This window comes from Lissotriton vulgaris, chromosome 8 (genome assembly GCF_964263255.1).
Source record: "Lissotriton vulgaris chromosome 8, aLisVul1.2, whole genome shotgun sequence".
NCBI lineage: Eukaryota > Metazoa > Chordata > Amphibia > Caudata > Salamandridae > Lissotriton > Lissotriton vulgaris.
Window position 1 is genome coordinate 1,173,443,929 of NC_141696.1, and position 17,439 is coordinate 1,173,461,367.

Below are 17,439 nucleotides of genomic sequence, written 5' to 3' on the forward strand. Positions count from 1 at the left end.
GAAAGAGAGCCTGTCTTCTCCTTGTCTTGTCCAGGAGGGGTGAGGAGCCCTACCCCACCCTGGAAGAGACAGGATGATACTAGAATACTGCATACCCACCCCTGTGCCCATCCTGGTGGATCCTGTTCCCCCTCCTGTGATCGCTCCTGCCCCCCTCCTGTGATCGCTCCTGCCCCCCCAGTGATGGCTCCTGTGCCCCCCCATGTGATGGCTCCTGTCCCCTCTCCCTCTCCTGTGATGGCTCCTGTCCCCGGCCCCACCCCCCGCCTGTGATGGCTCCTGTCCCCCTCCTGTGGTGGATCCTGTCTCTGCCATGGGTGGCTTCTGTCTCACTCCTTGAAAGGCTCCTGCAGCGAGGGTGAAGTTCTTGTCGGGCCTCTTCTCAGAAAGGCTCAGCTTAAAATTAATATGAAAAGGTGGACGAGTGAGTAAGTGAAGGGATGGGTGGATAGCTGGATGAATGAGTGAAAGGGTGAGTGGATTAAGTATGAGCTCAAAATCCGTTCCGTTCGCGGATTTTGCGAATTTTCGGTAAATTCGCGATCCGCAAACTCCCGCGAATTTACAGAGAATTCACAAATTCCCGAGCGGCGGATCCGGGGGCAAAAGTTGAAGCCTGGCCTGTTGTAACTATTTTACGATGGCGCCGGCAAGCTGCCAGCGCCATCCTAAAATAGTTACTAAGTTAGCTTCAACAGGAAGGTCTAATAGATAAAATAAAGCAGGTGCTCGATTTTATCTATTAGAGCTTCCTGTTGAAGCTAATTTAGTAACTATTTTAGGATGGCGCTGGCAGCTTGCCGGCGCCATCGTAAAATAGTTACAACAGGCCAGGCTGGTGTAATTTCCTTTCCCAAATCTACCGTGGAACATCAGCTGTGATGCTGGATAGAGGCCTTTGCATCCTTGACTTTCACTAGCGCAATACCTGTGCTGTTCTTGTGACCAGGGGCTTCTTTCTCTTCATCTGCTGAACTGATCTTTCTCTGACCTTTTATACACACAAGAGGCATGTGAACTCGCATTGAAGCCCCGCACGTTTGGTCCCGCTCACACACTCGCGGTGTGCACCGTCTTCCCGCCATTTACCCACTATGATGGACAGCTCACTCAGGGACCCCTGCGCCCTTCGGGGCGATTGCATAGTAACACACACATGGTCGCTCGAACTAGTTGAAGCTCAAATTCAGTGACTCATTCATTAGCCCAAAAACAATCGTGAGCGTCGTCGAGGCAGGTGTGCCTTCATCCCAAATCTACCGTGGAACATCAGCTGTGATGCTGGATAGAGGCCTTTGCATCCTTGACTTTCACGAGCACAATACCCGTGCTGTTCTTGTGACCAGGGGCTTCTTTCTCTTCATCTGCTGAACTGATCTTTCTCAGACCTTTTAAACACACAAGAGGCATGTGCACTCCCATGGAAGCCCCGCCCCAAATCCGCGGATCCGCAAATCCGCAAAATCCACCGATTTTGCAGATCCACGATCCGCAAAATCCGCGGATCGTGGATCCGCAAAATCCGCCCATGCTTAGAGTGGATGAATGAACGATTGAATTGAAAGATAATGAGAGGGGATGGCTGGATTGATGAGTGAGTGGAAGGATGGAAGAGAGAAAAGGTAAATAGCTGGATGTATGGGTGGAAGGGTAGCTGGATGGGTAAAAGGGTGGATGGATCAGTAAAATGATGGCTGGATGAGTGAAAGCGTGGATGGTGAGTGAGTTGATGGAGGAGTGAAATGATAGATGATTGATGAACTGATAAGTGCAAGGGTGAATGGATGGACAGATGAGCGAAAGAGTGGATGCAAGGACGGATGAGTGAGTGAAAGGGAGGGTAGATGGACAAAAGGATGAATAGATGAGTGAAGGAGTGAAAGGATAAATGGATGAGAGAAAGGATGGATGTGTGATAGGGTCAATGGATGGATTCATGAGTGGATGAGTAGATGGGTGGGTGGATGGATGGAAGGATTGCTAAGTGAAAGGGTCGATGGAGAGAGAAAGGGAGGATGGATGGATGACTGAAAGGATGGATGGTTGGAAGGATGAGTGACTGGGTAAATGGATAGTAAGTGAAAGGATGGCTGGATGGGTGAAAGGGTAAATGGCTGGATGGATGAGTGAATGAATGGATGGGTAGAAGAGAGGATGGATGAGTGTACAGATGGATAGGGTGAAATGGTGGATGGATGGATGATGGATGAGTGAAAGGATGAATGAAGGGATGGATGAGTGAAATGATAGATGGACGGATACATGATGAATAGGTTTGCAAATGGTTGAATATGTTTGGATATGGCTGGGCTTACTTATATACTATTGCGCGACCTCTGATGTGTCTTTAAAACTTATCCAATTGTCCTGAAGTTTTGTCCTGAATTTTGACCTACTGTCCTGAATTTGTGTCCTGAATTTTGACCCTTTGTCCTGAATTTTTACAGTCACCGTCCTGAATTTGCACCCATAACAGTTGGTCACCCTATCTCAGCCGCGCCCCCGTGCTCCCTGCTCTGCAGACACCAGTGACACACGCAGGCATCTGATCACAAAATTGCATAATGCAGCACAGGCGGACAGACTGACAGCGCCAGACAGCCAGGCGCTGGAGAGATGGAACACAACCTTCGCCACACCTATGGAGAGAGGCGACCTGGCCTTCTGCTGCACTCAGTTAAACATGGTTACAGCTAATTGTAATCTACGCATCATACTTTTTAAAATATTTACATCAAATGTGTCACACACCATTGAAATTGTTCATGAGGGTTGAAGTCTGCCAGAAAAGGTAAACGATGCAGAGAGATGGAGGCGGATTTCCTACAGGGCTTTGCCCTAAGATCAGTGTCTTATGGAAGCAGATCACAGCGGCTCTTTCAGATATGATTCTTGAAACAGGATAGGCCCCCAGAACTGTGCTTCCTGGGTCAAGTGTGTCACTTACAGCAGGGCAACAGACACTTCGTGGCGGAAGATCTTCTGCAGGCAAAGAGAAGAGTGGCGATTCACTGGGGTGCTCGTATGTACCCACGAAGAGTCAATGGTTTATTTATTTAGTCACATGACCGAGTGCACTGCTAGGAACACGCAACATCCCCCCCCACCCCCCCCCCCCCCCCGTCAGCTGCCATAGGCTGGGCTTGATGCCTGCCAGCCTGGCCTTCAAGGCAGTTACTGCATAGTATTCACTTCGCCTTGTACTGTTGTTCTGTCTCCTTTCAGGCGCCTGCTTTTCACTCACTGCTCTGCTTCAGCGACTCTTAGCATCAAGCAAGGCAGCTTTTATTGCTGACGTCTCCAGTGTTACGGTCTCGGCTGGGTCTTCAAGCCCCGGTTCTGTGAGCGTTATTAATAATGGACAGCCATAGTATTTTAAGAGCTTGGCCAAAGTTAGGCAGCCCTGAAATAGAGAGTGTCACAGGGAAATTGGTTTAGATGACCCTACTTCCTTATAATGGCTAACGATGCTGGGTGAGGGGTGCACAGCAGACCCCTTAAGAATTTGTTTTCCTCGACCTGCAAGGAGTTAATAGTCGAATAACCCAACAAACCTCCACCATAAGTTGCAGCAGATCAAGCCTTTGCTTCAAAAATGGTGACCATTTCTTTAATGGGGAGACTAGAAAATCTAGACACCCCTTCACAGACTTTTTTCATCTTGAGCCCTGCATTACAAATATGGTCAGCCCAAGTGCCCTTTGGAAGAAATCAACATGCACAGATAGCAGAATGGTTACACTTTTGCTATCTGAACGCCCTCTAAAAAGAAGGCTGTTGCATTCTTGGGGATTTTCCCACTGGTCAATGTGAATGTCTTAATTATACATTTTCCAGAATTCATAAAATTGGTGAAGCAGTCCACTAGTCTCTGCAGCTAAGCAGCGGTCCTTGATAAAGGTACTGCATCATCGGCACAGAATAGAATAGAATATCTTTATTCGATTGTTTACATGATACAATCATAAAAGAGCATTTCATACACATTAATCCATACAATGATAAAAATAGTGAGAGTAGTATTACAGCAAGACATTCACAAGCATATACACAGTAATATGGTTAAAAAGGCTAAAATACATTAAAAGTGAGAGTGCAATCAGCAGCTGAGTTGGTTACCCTTCCATGCTTTTTCTATATTTAACTGCGAGTTTTAAAAAATTACATACAAACATAGTACATTCGCTGTTTAGCATTTGAAGGTGACACAAAGCAGGTCTGTATTGTGCAAAATTCAGGTGCTTAAGTAAAGGTTTTAAAAACAGGTTTCGGGGGAGTGTATAAAACTGGCAGAAAAATAAAAAGTGTGCCAGATCTTGCGGAGACTTATTGTCGCAGCCGCAAGCTGGCAACACTTGTCCTCTGTGCGCTCCACTTGGGACAGCTAATAAAAAGTGGAACATATCAAATCGGAACCTTGTTAATAAAAAACGGTCATAACCGGACATGGGCCAGGACAGGTAGGGTTCCATATATAAACAAGTTTTGGTTAAGGCATACTGTCTCACACTGCTTTTCTTGTATTCGTTTTCCTCCCGTGTCATACACCTAGACAGCATAAAAGTGTTCTTTACAAAGGTTACATCAGTTTTTGTTATTGTTTCGGGGGATAAAAATAGATCTGGTCGGCCTAATTCAAAAAGCCACGTTCTTACATATTTTATCCATGGGATCTTGAGCCTACCATCCCACAGTAGTGCCTCTTGAAGGATGTTTCTGGTGAGAGGTATGGCTGTGTTAAGCCAGCTATTCAGCCAGCATAACAAGGGGTTCACTGCCAGCTTGTCACTTAGATATGGAATGCCAAGTTCCTCATGTACCGGAAAGTTGGCCGTCCCCCTGGGTAACCTTAGGACCTTTTTTAAGAAGTTATTCTCAGTAACTTCAAGGGCACCTAGTGATTCTGATCCCCAAATTTCACTTCCATAACGTGCAATAGCGGTGCTTTTGGCTTGATATAACTTCAAGACAGCGGCCACCGGACTATTGCCCATTTTTCTAGTGAAGTCCAGTATTGCTGCGTTGGCCCGCACTACCTCGCCCTTTTTCTTTTGTATTGCTGGTGCCCAAGTTAGTTTGTGGTCAAAGAGAACACCAAGGTACGAGAAGGTCTTTGTGGTGGGTATTCTATCTCCGTTTACAGAGTGAGGGTATATTTTTTTGGGGGGTACACCTGCCACCATTGTAAAGGATTTAGAATTATTAATGCTCAGGCCACGGGAGTTCATGAAATCATTAAAAGAATCTAGCAAGATTTGAAGACCAAGCGCCGTTCTAGATATTAACACGGCGTCGTCCGCATATAATAGGACCGGTATGCCCTTCTTGCCAATGTAAGGAAAGTCTGTACCAGTTTTTAATAGGTGCTCCTCCAACTCATTAATATATAGATTAAAAAGAAAAGGGGCAAGGATGCATCCTTGTCTGACTCCTTGGGTTATTTTAAAATCTCTGGTTACTTTTAAGTCATGGGTGTAACGGACGTTTGCTCTTGTGTCCGAGTGGAGGTCAACAAGAAGGTTGACCAGGTTTTGTTCCACCCCCATTTTTAACAGCACCTCCCATAGCCTGATTCTGTCTACGCAGTCAAACGCGGACGATAGATCCATGAAGGCCATATGGATCGTCCCTTTTCTTGCTAGGGTGTATTTACTGTTTATTAAATATAGGTTCAGACATTGGGTTATCGTGGAATGGCCTTGTCTGAACCCATATTGTATTGGGGACAGTATGTTATTATCATTGGCCCAGGCTGTTAATCTGTTTAGGATAATACCCCCCACCACCTTTGTGACTGAGTTAATCAGGGATATGGGTCTATAACATGTAACGCTACCACGATCACCCTTCTTAAAAACAGGGACTATGGTGGAGGACCCCCAGGCTTTTGGGCAACCCGCCAGGATACCTGCATTTACAACTGCGGTGATGACTGGTGCCCATAAAGAAATATTTGATTTAAATAGGTCAGGTGGTATACCATCGGGTCCGGGTGCTTTGTTACAGGTTAATCCTTGTATCCCCTTTTCTACCTCCCCCACTGTGAAACACAATACATTTTCGTCAAAGAAATTAAAAACAAAGTCTGCTTGCAAATTGTCACTTTTAAAAATTGTGCTGTAATGTAATATCCACTCTTCCTCAGGTATATTAGTCCCGACATTAGAGTTTAAGGGTACATCAAACAAGGGTTTGTTTACAATGCTCCAGAACTTGGAGCTATTGCCCAGAATTGCAGGATCACATAGTTTCTCCCAGACACCGGCTTTTACTTCTTTTTTCCGGGCTGCCAGGACTGACTTATAGTTAGATCGCAGTGACTTAATAAGAACAGGATCTCTTGGGGTAGCCTTGAGTGCTTTTTTTAAGTCTCGGCCGGCCTTTGAGCAGGCTTGATTGAACCACCCTGGTTGATGTTCATGGCGTCCCTTTATTGGAACTGACAACAATTGGCCGATTTTCTCAACAACAGTAGCAAAGGCAATCAGGGTCGCTTCGGGCAAAGTAGATGGAGAAACACAAAGATCTAGGTCATTACTACAGCTAATGGCAATTGAATCATACAAGGAGTCGCTGTTGACCTTTGACCACTTCAGGCGACGATTTCCGTTGATGGGATTTAAAACACCGTGATCAGGTCGTGGCTTCCTCTGATCAAAAAGGTTACCTCCGATTCTGATTGATAAAGGATTGTGGTCGCTGAAAGTGCTTGTTAGGATTTCAAAGTCTGTGGCTAAATCAACTAGATCTCTCGAAAGGAATATGTGGTCTATGTAGGAGCCTTTACCGTGGCCTTTAAACGTGGGGACGTTGAGCTGGTGTGAGTCCTCCAGTGTGGCCATTGCGTCGGTTAGATCCTTTCCATCTATTAAGTTATTGATACTGGTGCCTCGAGGCGAATGATCAAAATGAAAGCCAGACCTCCTGTTGCAGCCTAAGAGGCCAATAGGTGTCGTTTCAGGGTTGCCACAGGGATAAGCATTAAAGTCTCCAGCAATAATGATGTTTCGAGGTAGACTATCCGCTTTTGTCTCTAAAAGGTTTTGTAGTTTGAGAATATTACACTCCTTGTTTGATGACACGGCATTATAAAAGTTGATAAGTGTCAGTGCCTTTTTACCATTCCTGAGCACTAAGATTTGAATATGCTTGTTGTCCGATGCTCTGGTTGTAACCTGGCAGCTGAGTGCAAGGTTTATGTAGGTTGCCAGACCCCCTTTAGATCTTCCGCTATTTGATGGGGTAGCTGGTAAGAAAAAACTTTGAAAGCCCTCAATATGTGCATTTGCATCTGCTAACCAGGTTTCTTGGAAACATAGAATGGTATAATTTTTTACATAGGCTAACCACATAGGATCATTAACCTTAACGGCTAGGCCGGCTGTGTTCCAGGATAAAAGATGTATGGAGCGTTGTTCGGTGAGGCCCAAGCCTGTTGTCAGGGCCTGGTCTGCGGAAGGAGAAATTGCTTGAACCCCATGGTCAGTTGTTAGGTGTTCTTGCGATGCATTACTAACAGTTAGAGGGTTTTGTACACCACTGTGCACTATGCACTGGGTTAAACTAGTGGCACTTGGGTAGCTGCGCCCACTCGCATTCGATGTGATTTCTTTAAGTTGTACTAGAGGAGCTGTCCTAGGCGCTTCACTAATCTCAGGAGAGGAAACACTTATGCACTCTGGACGCATACTTGATACTCTGTAAAGGGGAGCTGTCTTAGTTGTGGGCTCAGCAGGGATAAGGTAGGAGGATAGAGATACGCTTTGTCAATCGATCTCGTCTAAATAGTCGATATTATAGAAGGCGTCATACCTGTTAGAAATAGGTACCCCATATTGTGTGTCTGGGTGTTGGGGATGTGAGTAGAGCTGCTGCTGTGGACGGGTAAAAGGCTCATTTCTCTCCTGATATCTACCGTGATGGTTGTTAGGTCTGCTCTGCCACGGTTGTTCATTCCTATAATCAATGTGGTTTGTTCGAATATATGGGCCAATAGGCAGTGTATAGGCCCCTGATTGGTTATCAACCATGGGCTCAAGCAGCCCCTCCTGTCCGTAGACTGACTGCACTTGAGTACGACGATGACCATGGTTATTTGGATAAAAGTAATTTAAAGCCATGGTACGGATCAAGCTGCTTGTCACACCGCTTTTCCAGCTGCTTATAAAGCTGGCAGCACGACTATCCCTAAAGGTTACCACTATACAGTCCCCCTCGGTCGATTTAAATCTGTTTCCCACCCAGTCTACTCTTCTTACCTGTGCAATATGACCAATGATATGTTTAGGAATCGGTCTGTGAGTTGTGAGCCAGTGGCTCACCTTATTTTTTAGGTCCCCATGAGTTTCCACCCTGTCCCCTGTTAATTTAGGTACCCCAATCATTACAATGGTGTACGGGCTACATTCAGGCGGGAGGTTAACATGAGGTGGACTCTTTACTACCGTCGGTTTTGTCGTGGTAGTGCCTATTTGTTTTGAGGATGTGCCCTGTTTAGGGGATTTGGTTATTCTCGTTTGTTCTACCTGGGTAGTTGCAATTTTGGTTGGGGAACTTTCTGCGGCCCATTCACAATCTTCTGTCTCTGCATCTTGTGAGGTTTGAGAGCTACTTGGTGTGGCTGCCACTGGGAGGGATATAATGGTACCGCTATCTTGAGTTGTCGCTGGGGTGGTTAGAGGAGTCTTAGGCTGGTTTTGCTTACTAGCAAGGGTAGGGTTAGCTATGGCTTTTTTTGTCCTGGGATTTTTGTTACTAATCAGAGTAAGGGAGTTACTGGCTGGTGTGAAGGTAGAGGTTGATTGTGATACCTTCAATGTTTTTAGCAAGGTGGATGTTGCGTCATTTTGGGCCCTTTCAAACTTCCCTAAGGCATTCTCAATGTTGAGGACTCTCTCACTGATAGGTAACAAAAGGGACTTAATCAAACTTTCAAGATCACTCAGAAGTGATTTTGTATTTATCATCGTTTGTTCAGCCCCGGTTGTGGTGTGTATAGACGTATTTGTAGGTGCTGTCGTCTCTTTATTCAAGAACAGGTCTGAGTTTTGACTGCTTATGAAAGGACACAGAGTCCCCTTCTCTGGGGCAGGTTTAGCCAGTCTAAAAGTAGACCAAACATCTTTAGCTGAGCTGGGATGTTTGGTCTTGAGGTGAGATTTTTGTTTTTTTGTAATAGATGACTTGGGTTTACCTCGTGTACCAGTTGTCCTAATTTTGCTCTTTATCAAGCGACTGACTCTAGTAACCGGTTTTGTCGTTGTGGATGTATAACCACCCGCTGAAGGGGCTGCTGGGTGTAAGTGAGCTATAGGTGACATATGGTTGCTACTACCGTTTTCACCGGTAGGTGCAGAACTGTTGTTCCTACTGTTGCCTGAAGGTGAAATAAGCAAAGCTGTTTGCGTGTTGTCTCTTGTTTGGGGACTGGGAAGCCCTGTAAATGATAGCGTTAAAATAGACTCCTCAGAGTTTATGGTGTTATCCAAAATGTTTATGTTACCAGTAGTGTGTAAAGAAAGGTCGGGGAAACATAAATCTGGAGTAAGTGAGAGTCGTCTTTCGGAGTCCTGAATAGCATCCGCCACGACATTGATCGTTTTTTGTAGCATTAAGTCTATGGCGGTTATTGTGGGAAGAGGGCTGTTGGTTACATCTTTCAATCTGGTAGCTGATCTTGTGGTAACGGGGGTATTTCGACTTTTACTCATCCTCACGATATTTTTATCAATTATATGCAGTGGCACTGTGTAAGGAGGTGATGGTATCGTGGGGGCTGAAGTTATAAAATGTTATTAGGCGTTTACCTTTGTTGAAGACAGCTGGACGAGATCTCAGGGGGGTGGCCCCGTCCCGGACTCCTCGGTCCCCGGAGGGCCACAGAGGGCCCGCCCTTTGCCCGGGCTTAGCCCGGCGCTGCCCCGCGCGCTCCCGCGACGCGGGTGTTAAGGGCTGCTTTTAAGCGCCTCCTGGCGCGCTCCGCCTCGACGCGACTTCCGGTCGCGGAGGCTGCTGGGAGGTGTAGTCTTTCCCTCACCCCCACTCGGCGGCAGCACAGTTGTTGCGAGGCTGCGGCGGGGGGGGAGGTACTCGACAATGGAGCTGCGGCAAGGTCGGCGGCAGTGGTGGTGCTCCTGAACGGCTCCGCTGGCAAAGATAGCGACTCTGCTCCTGGTGAGTTATCAGGCTGTTTGAATGTTACCCAGTGCTTGGAAGATTAAGGGCTGCTTTTAAGCGCCTCCTGGCGCGCTCCGCCTCGACGCGACTTCCGGTCGCGGAGGCTGCTGGGAGGTGTAGTCTTTCCCTCACCCCCACTCGGCGGCAGCACAGTTGTTGCGAGGCTGCGGCGGGGGGGGAGGTACTCGACAATGGAGCTGCGGCAAGGTCGGCGGCAGTGGTGGTGCTCCTGAACGGCTCCGCTGGCAAAGATAGCGACTCTGCTCCTGGTGAGTTATCAGGCTGTTTGAATGTTACCCTTCTCTTCTGCACAGAGAAGGGTGGGTACTGAGCGGCCTGCGACAAGCGGTGCTTCAGACTGCAGGGACCGTAATGTGCCATCGACCACATTTATAACAAGCATTTGCAATGCAATCTGTATCGCCTTTGGGACCTTATATGTATTTAGCTATACAGCACATTAGCCTGGGTGCTGAAACATCTACTGTTCTTTAACATGGAGGAGAAGTAAGCATCAAACTGCGTGACACGCCAGGAATGGGAACACATGCAGAGAAATCTTGCCTTTCAGCGGGAAATGGTATAATCCAAAGCGCTGTTTTTAATATAAAAACAGGGCCTTCAGTGGTCATATCACTAAAATACAAGATTTGAAAAAAATACTGTCCACGGGTGCTCGTGGAAGACAATTTCTATGGACTGGAATCGAGAGAATGCTAAAGTAATTCTGGTATTTTACTGACCTCTACTAGTCGTTTTCTATCAAGAAAGTTAAATAGAGACAGTTGCCAGAAAAAGAAAAAAAGGAAAGTCTCTCAGCAGAAAGCAATTACGGTATTTTAATGACCGCTGCTGGTTGTTTTATATCAAGCCAGTAAATAGAGGCAGTTGAACAGAAAAAAAAGTCCCCAAAAAGAAGAAGACAAGTCAGGGCTGATCTCCAGAGCCCACACAGTACATACACGTATAAGTATATACTAACGTATATACAAGAGGTCTCAAATGCTCGACCTAAAAAGGGACGATACTCACCAGTGACAAACGTCCTGCCTGATTCTAAAAGAGGGCAACAGTACACCATCAGTGCCGAACTATACTTTAGCGGAAAGGTTCTCGTACAGCTGCGTGAGGAGAATGCATATCTCTATAGTGGCCCAATAAGAGATTAAAGTGTGGCACAATATCGCATGATCTATTAGATAAAATGCACTACAGAGGTATGCAAAGCACTATGGATTGATCCAGTCTTCACTCTCATATACTTCCTGATCAGGAGTTCGAGGTTTAGGCATTGCTCCACAGTCCCAAGTCCCTTCCTGAGTCCATACGGGACCTCAGTCAAAATAGTTATCATTTGCCCATTCCTCAAGTTTCCTTAAGACAACCCTACCCAGGAATTAAGAAAAAGAATACAGGAGGGAAATAGGACAGTAGCATTTTGTGTCTGCTTTATCACCTTTCTTAAATATGGGTACGATGAACAACTTGGCCCAGGACGAAGGAAAAGTGCCCTGTGCTGCCACGTTAAAAAAGTGGGTGAGTATTGGTGCCCACAACTCTCCCATTCCTATGAAGGCATCAATGGGGACCCCATCACCGGAGTATTAGTAGAGACAGAACTCTTGGTCAAATTATTCGGGATCAGTAATGAAGGCCTTGGATCGCTAATGGATGCTGGATCAAATATCCTCTCAATATGATCAACCCAGGCCTGTGAGGGGACAAAAGATGTGAGCACAGGGACTGAATCATTCTTTAGAAAAGGGGTGTTAACAGTGCTCCAAAACTATGACATGTCATTTGTTTCAGCAGTCTATACCAAATTTAGCCACACTTTTCCCCTCAACTCCTCTTTCCTGGCTAATATGGCTTCATAGTACTGCTCCCTACGTTGCTTAATCAGAGTTTGGTCTCTTGGAACATGATGTAAGGCAGACTTCAATATTATATAAGCCTGAGTACATTCATGATTAAATCATCCCAGTCTAACCGGTTGCCCTATTTTTGCCAGATGGACCAGTAAAGGGTTAAGAGCCACAGTAATCTGCTCAAAGGATGACATTTTATTAGATTGTGTTTGTAGGGTTATAGGGTGGGAAGTTAAGTTATGAATAATTTTTTTAATATTTGTTTAAAAATACAAAAAATATATCAAATCAATTTGTATAAAGTACATCATTATTAAATTATTAAATAATTTTACTTGATAATTATGACATTTCTTTTCTTAACTTTTTAAAGAAAAACATATTTTTTTTTAATTTATAGAAGATGATTAAGTGCATCTACCCTTAAGTAAGAAAAGCTCCAAGTTATTGTCTTTTTGAAGTTTCTGGTTTTATTTTTGATAATTATCACTTTATCTCCATCATGGACCAAATCCCATTTGGCTGTTGAACAGGGAGAGAGGCCTTTATTTAGTATTTGGGGGTGTGTTATAGTTAGCTCCTTAGTTGATAGGTTGACTACTAGTTGGGTGTCTGTGTTTTGTCCTTGGCATGTTCCTTGCTTCTTCCCCTTGTCTGGACTGCTGATGATGTTGGTTCTTGGGTTTCTGTACTTGACGGTTATGTTCTGTTGTCTTTTCTGTTCCCTAAACGGTGTCTGCGTACCTTCTGGTGAAAATGTACTCCTGCATGTTTGTTTCTTGAGGTATCCACTTCCTCTATGGATCCCACATCTGAGGACAGTATCATTTCGGAGGCGTCTGTGGAAACATTTGTTGTCTTACTGTTGTAATTAAAATTTTTGCAAAATGTGGACATCCTACCTAGTTAATAGTCGGTTTGGTCACGTCTGAATTTTCAATTTCTCCTCTTTATAATGTCTTCTTTGTACCCATCCATTATTTTGTTGACAGGAAGCTTTAAAATGATGGGAAGGAGCATCACTCAAGAAATATCTTGAACATGACCATATCCCCAGAGTCTAGGAATCTTAATATTCCCACCAATTGAAACAGCCTTTGAAAAATTGATACAATGGGAAGACAACTTTCGCACAGCATCGAACAACATGCTTTTTTTTTTGTCCTCATATATGCCACCAGACAAAGTATGCTCTAGATGGGATCTTTCAGAGCCTTTCGCACATATAGCCTTAGATTCCGCCCCTGGATTATGTGCGCGGCCTACCGAAATCGCCCAGAGGTAGGCTGCCTCCTTGTCCAACTCCCTATTACTGGGGAGGAACGGACCACAAAACCTCTGGCATAATCATTGGACTCTTACTTTTCCGACCCATCTTTTAGCATGGACCAGATCTTATTGGCACTCTCTCCACCGCACAAACTATCTGACTGGGCAATCATCATAATATTTTTCAAGCAATCAGCAAATCTTGGGGGGGCCTTAGACTTCCACTCTCTGCAGATCTCCCTTTTGGCAATAACTACGACATAAAACAAGTACTGTGTAACTGGGCCGTTCATTGAGTACCCCTGCGGAAGGCCAAAGAAAATCAATCTGGAGGAACAGGTACTTGGTATTAGTAAAACCTCCTTCAGAAAATCACCCACATGTCCCCAATAGCTGGTAATTTCTTGGCAATCCATAAACCTGTGCAGATCGTCTGCAGAGGAAGAATTACACTTCGGGCAGAAATAATTTTCAGCGGATATCCTACACAGTTTGGCAGGGGTCCAATAAACCCTATAGGCGGTGAATAAATGGTTTCTTCTGAGATTGGCTGGTTTTATTATCTTTTGTGAAATAGTACATGAGTCAACCCAGACTTTCTGTATCTCCTCACTATTCTCCATTATAGAATTACCCCAAAGACTTATTATGTCAGAGTCCAAACAATCTTTTGCATTGACCAGAGTATTATACCAGAAGGCAACCTCGTGTTTCCAGCCTCCCCCTCTGCTCACAAAGTCTAAGGACCGGGTCTCCTCAGCCTCTCCCCAACACTGACTTCCCCACCATGATGACAATTGGTAATATTTAAATCTTGTGAGGGACTGACCAGTTAAGTTAAATAAAGATTCCCAATCCAAAAGTTGAGTGTCAACTTTCCCAAGCCTGCTTCCCTCAATGGTTGTGCCAGTCTGTCTAACAAGCAGTCCGGTGTGCCCGGGGAATCCCAAATCAGGATCTCCCGAATATGCGACCAAATTTTGAGTGCCGTCTGTAAAATCTTTAAGCGAACCTTTTTGAAAAAAATGTTGTCCCCAAATTTATATAGAAAAAATTCGAGACCTTGGGGCTGGTCCAATAGCATTGCCCGAAAATGTCGGCCATGTGAGGAAGAGTCCAACTTATTAGCCAGGATTCTAAAATTCTTGAACTGGAAGGCATAGCAATAAATAAGCAAATCGGGTAAAGCCAAGCCACCCAGTTTCAACCCCTTATCCATTTCCTCCACACTATCCTTGGAGATTTTGTGGCCCAGATAAATGACCCAATCTTCCCTTGGAGGTTAGCGATATCTTTAGGATGCATCGAACAACATGCTTAGGCAATTGATAGATATAGCACAAGAAGAATTTGACAAATACAAGGAAGAAATAGATACCCTATGTTGTATCTTGAGTCTTCCTAGTTTGTGACTATGTGTATTTTACATGTGGTCATTATCTTATTTAATTTATCTGTTATATTTCACAATGCAATTGTTCCCATAACAAAGGGAGATGTGTTGTATCTTGAGTCTTCCTGCTGCTCAGCTAGTATGTCTGTGTTGTGGAATGTTGGATGGTTGGAATGATAGTGCTTCCTGAATGTGAGTTGGGTGAGGGCTGAGCAGCAGGGCAGTTGCTCCTGATGGGGTTATCATTATATCTTATTATCTATCATCTTAATTTAATAAAGTAACTTGCTCAATCTACATGGAAGTTCCAGCTTCTTATTGATTACATCATTTGGCGATGTTTTGATGAAGAATCCATGCGTGCAAATTTAAAAGAAATGAAAAGCTAAGCAGTACTGATATGAAAACGAGAAGAGAAGTTCAAGCTTGAAGGTAAAGGAAATATGAATAGTACAGAAAATCGGAAAAAAGGAAATCTCAAGGTAAATTAATTTTAACAGTCATCTAAAGTGTGTGTGGAACGCGGTCTGGCAATCAAACCCCATCAGTGATCCGACATCGGTCGCCCTGAAACCCAGGTTTGCCAGATCAATCAGCGTGTAGTTATTTGTATTCGGGGCAGTAAATCAAGCCTCGGTGTAAAGTACTGGCACATTAACAGCTGCTGTGTCATTTGTATGTGGTTCGGGGGCAGTAAATCGAGTCTCGCAGCAATGTATATGATGTCATTTAAACAAGGTCTGCTCATCAGAGCCTCGCAGCAATGTATATGTTGTCATTTAAACAAGGTCTGCTCATCAGAGCCTCGCAGCAATGTATATGTTGTCATTTAAACAAGGTCTGCCTGATCATCAGCGTTGGCAAGGTGAATGACCACATGTAAAATACACATAGTTACAAACTAGGAAGACTCAAGATACAACACCCTAACCAATAGAATAGAAGAGGGGAGACATCAAAAAGAATATTATGAAATTCTCATACATAATATTAGAAGACAATATACAGATGAAAAACTGAAAATACAGACGTGACCTTGATGCACATCATTGCAAATATATATTTTTTGAATGTTAATGTTTTATAAAGAGTTTCATATATTTTTCTAAATTAATAGTTATTCATTCTGTAATGGTTTTGAAGTGAAGTACTTTCCTCACTGTTGCTTAGACTGCAGCGGGATTAGTAAATATAACCTCTCTGAAGTCCAACGTTTTTCCTACTGTTGCACAGAATGGAGTGGCAATAGTACATTTTGTCCCTCCGAAGTTCATTGCTTTCCCCACTATTGCACTGTTTGGGGTGGGAATAAAAACGTTATGCCTCTCCAAAGTACTGTTGCACTGACTGGAGTATGAATAGTAAATGTAACCTCTCCAAAGTTAAACACTTTTCCTGTTGTTGCTTAGGCTGTAGGGAAAATAATAAATCTAGCCCCTCTGAAGTCTAACACTTTCCCTACTGTTGCGCTGTTTGGTGTGGGAATATTAAGTCTATCCCCTCCGAAGTCCAACACTTTCTCAACTGTTGCATAAACTGGCGTGGGAAATGTATATCTAATATTCCTAGGATCCAATACTTTTCCTATTTTGTGTTACATATATTTTTTATGTTTTAAAAGTTATATATTTTAAAAATGTTTAAAATATTTTATTTTCACATATAATAGAAATATAAGTGTGTGTGTATATGTATATATATATATATATATATATATATATATATATATATATATATATACGCACATGCTTTTCATAGTAGTAAATTTAGAAAAAGAAATCATATATTAGGAAATATATAATTGTAATCATTGTTACACTATATATAAAAACACACATATATATAAGCACACATGCATATATGTATGTGTTTTTTTATAAGTATATTTAGTGTTAATTATTAGTGGAATTTAGGTCATTTACATCATATTAATGTTTAAGATTTGCTACTTTAAACTATATATACACGCATTAACAAATTATATTTTTGAACGTTTGTGGGTGATATTAGTGTAAAACGAGATTTTATTTCCAATATTTTTGTACTTACCCTTATAAGTATAGGGACAGGATATTTTGATAAGGAAAATGCTACTTACCAGTATGCATCTGTTCTTGGCATGTCTAGCTACAGAGTTACACACTGTTGCATAGATTGCCATCTAGTGTTGGGCCCGGATGTTTGCACTTGTTTTTGTCCTGAAAAGTTCTTTGGAAGTCACGAGACTCCTCCTATGGATCACATTCCGCATTGGCATCGGCTCCATCCTCAGATCGTTTTTCGCCATAAGGGAAATGATGGAGCTTTGCAAGAAAAGGAAGGATGTCCATGTAAGCTGAATCTAATTAAGATAATAATGGAACAGATCAATGTAGTCGGTGGGCATGTGTAACTCTGCAGCTCTACATGCCAAGAACAGATACTGGTAAGTAGCATTTACCGTTCGAGGCATATGAGCTGCAGATTACACAATGTTGCATAGATTATACAGCAGTACCTCCTGTTAGCGGCGACCACCAGTATCTGTTGCAGTAGTTAGAAATAGTGTTTTGAGTACAGCCTGGCCCACAGTAGTTTATTGATTAGTTTGCACATCTACACAATAGTGTTTTGTGAATGTGTGCAGTGTAGACCATGTAGCTGCTTTGCAAATGTCATTTTATGGAATGTTCCCTAAAAATGCCATTGAAGCCCCTATCTTTCTTGAGAGTGGGCTTCAGGAGGAAGAGATAA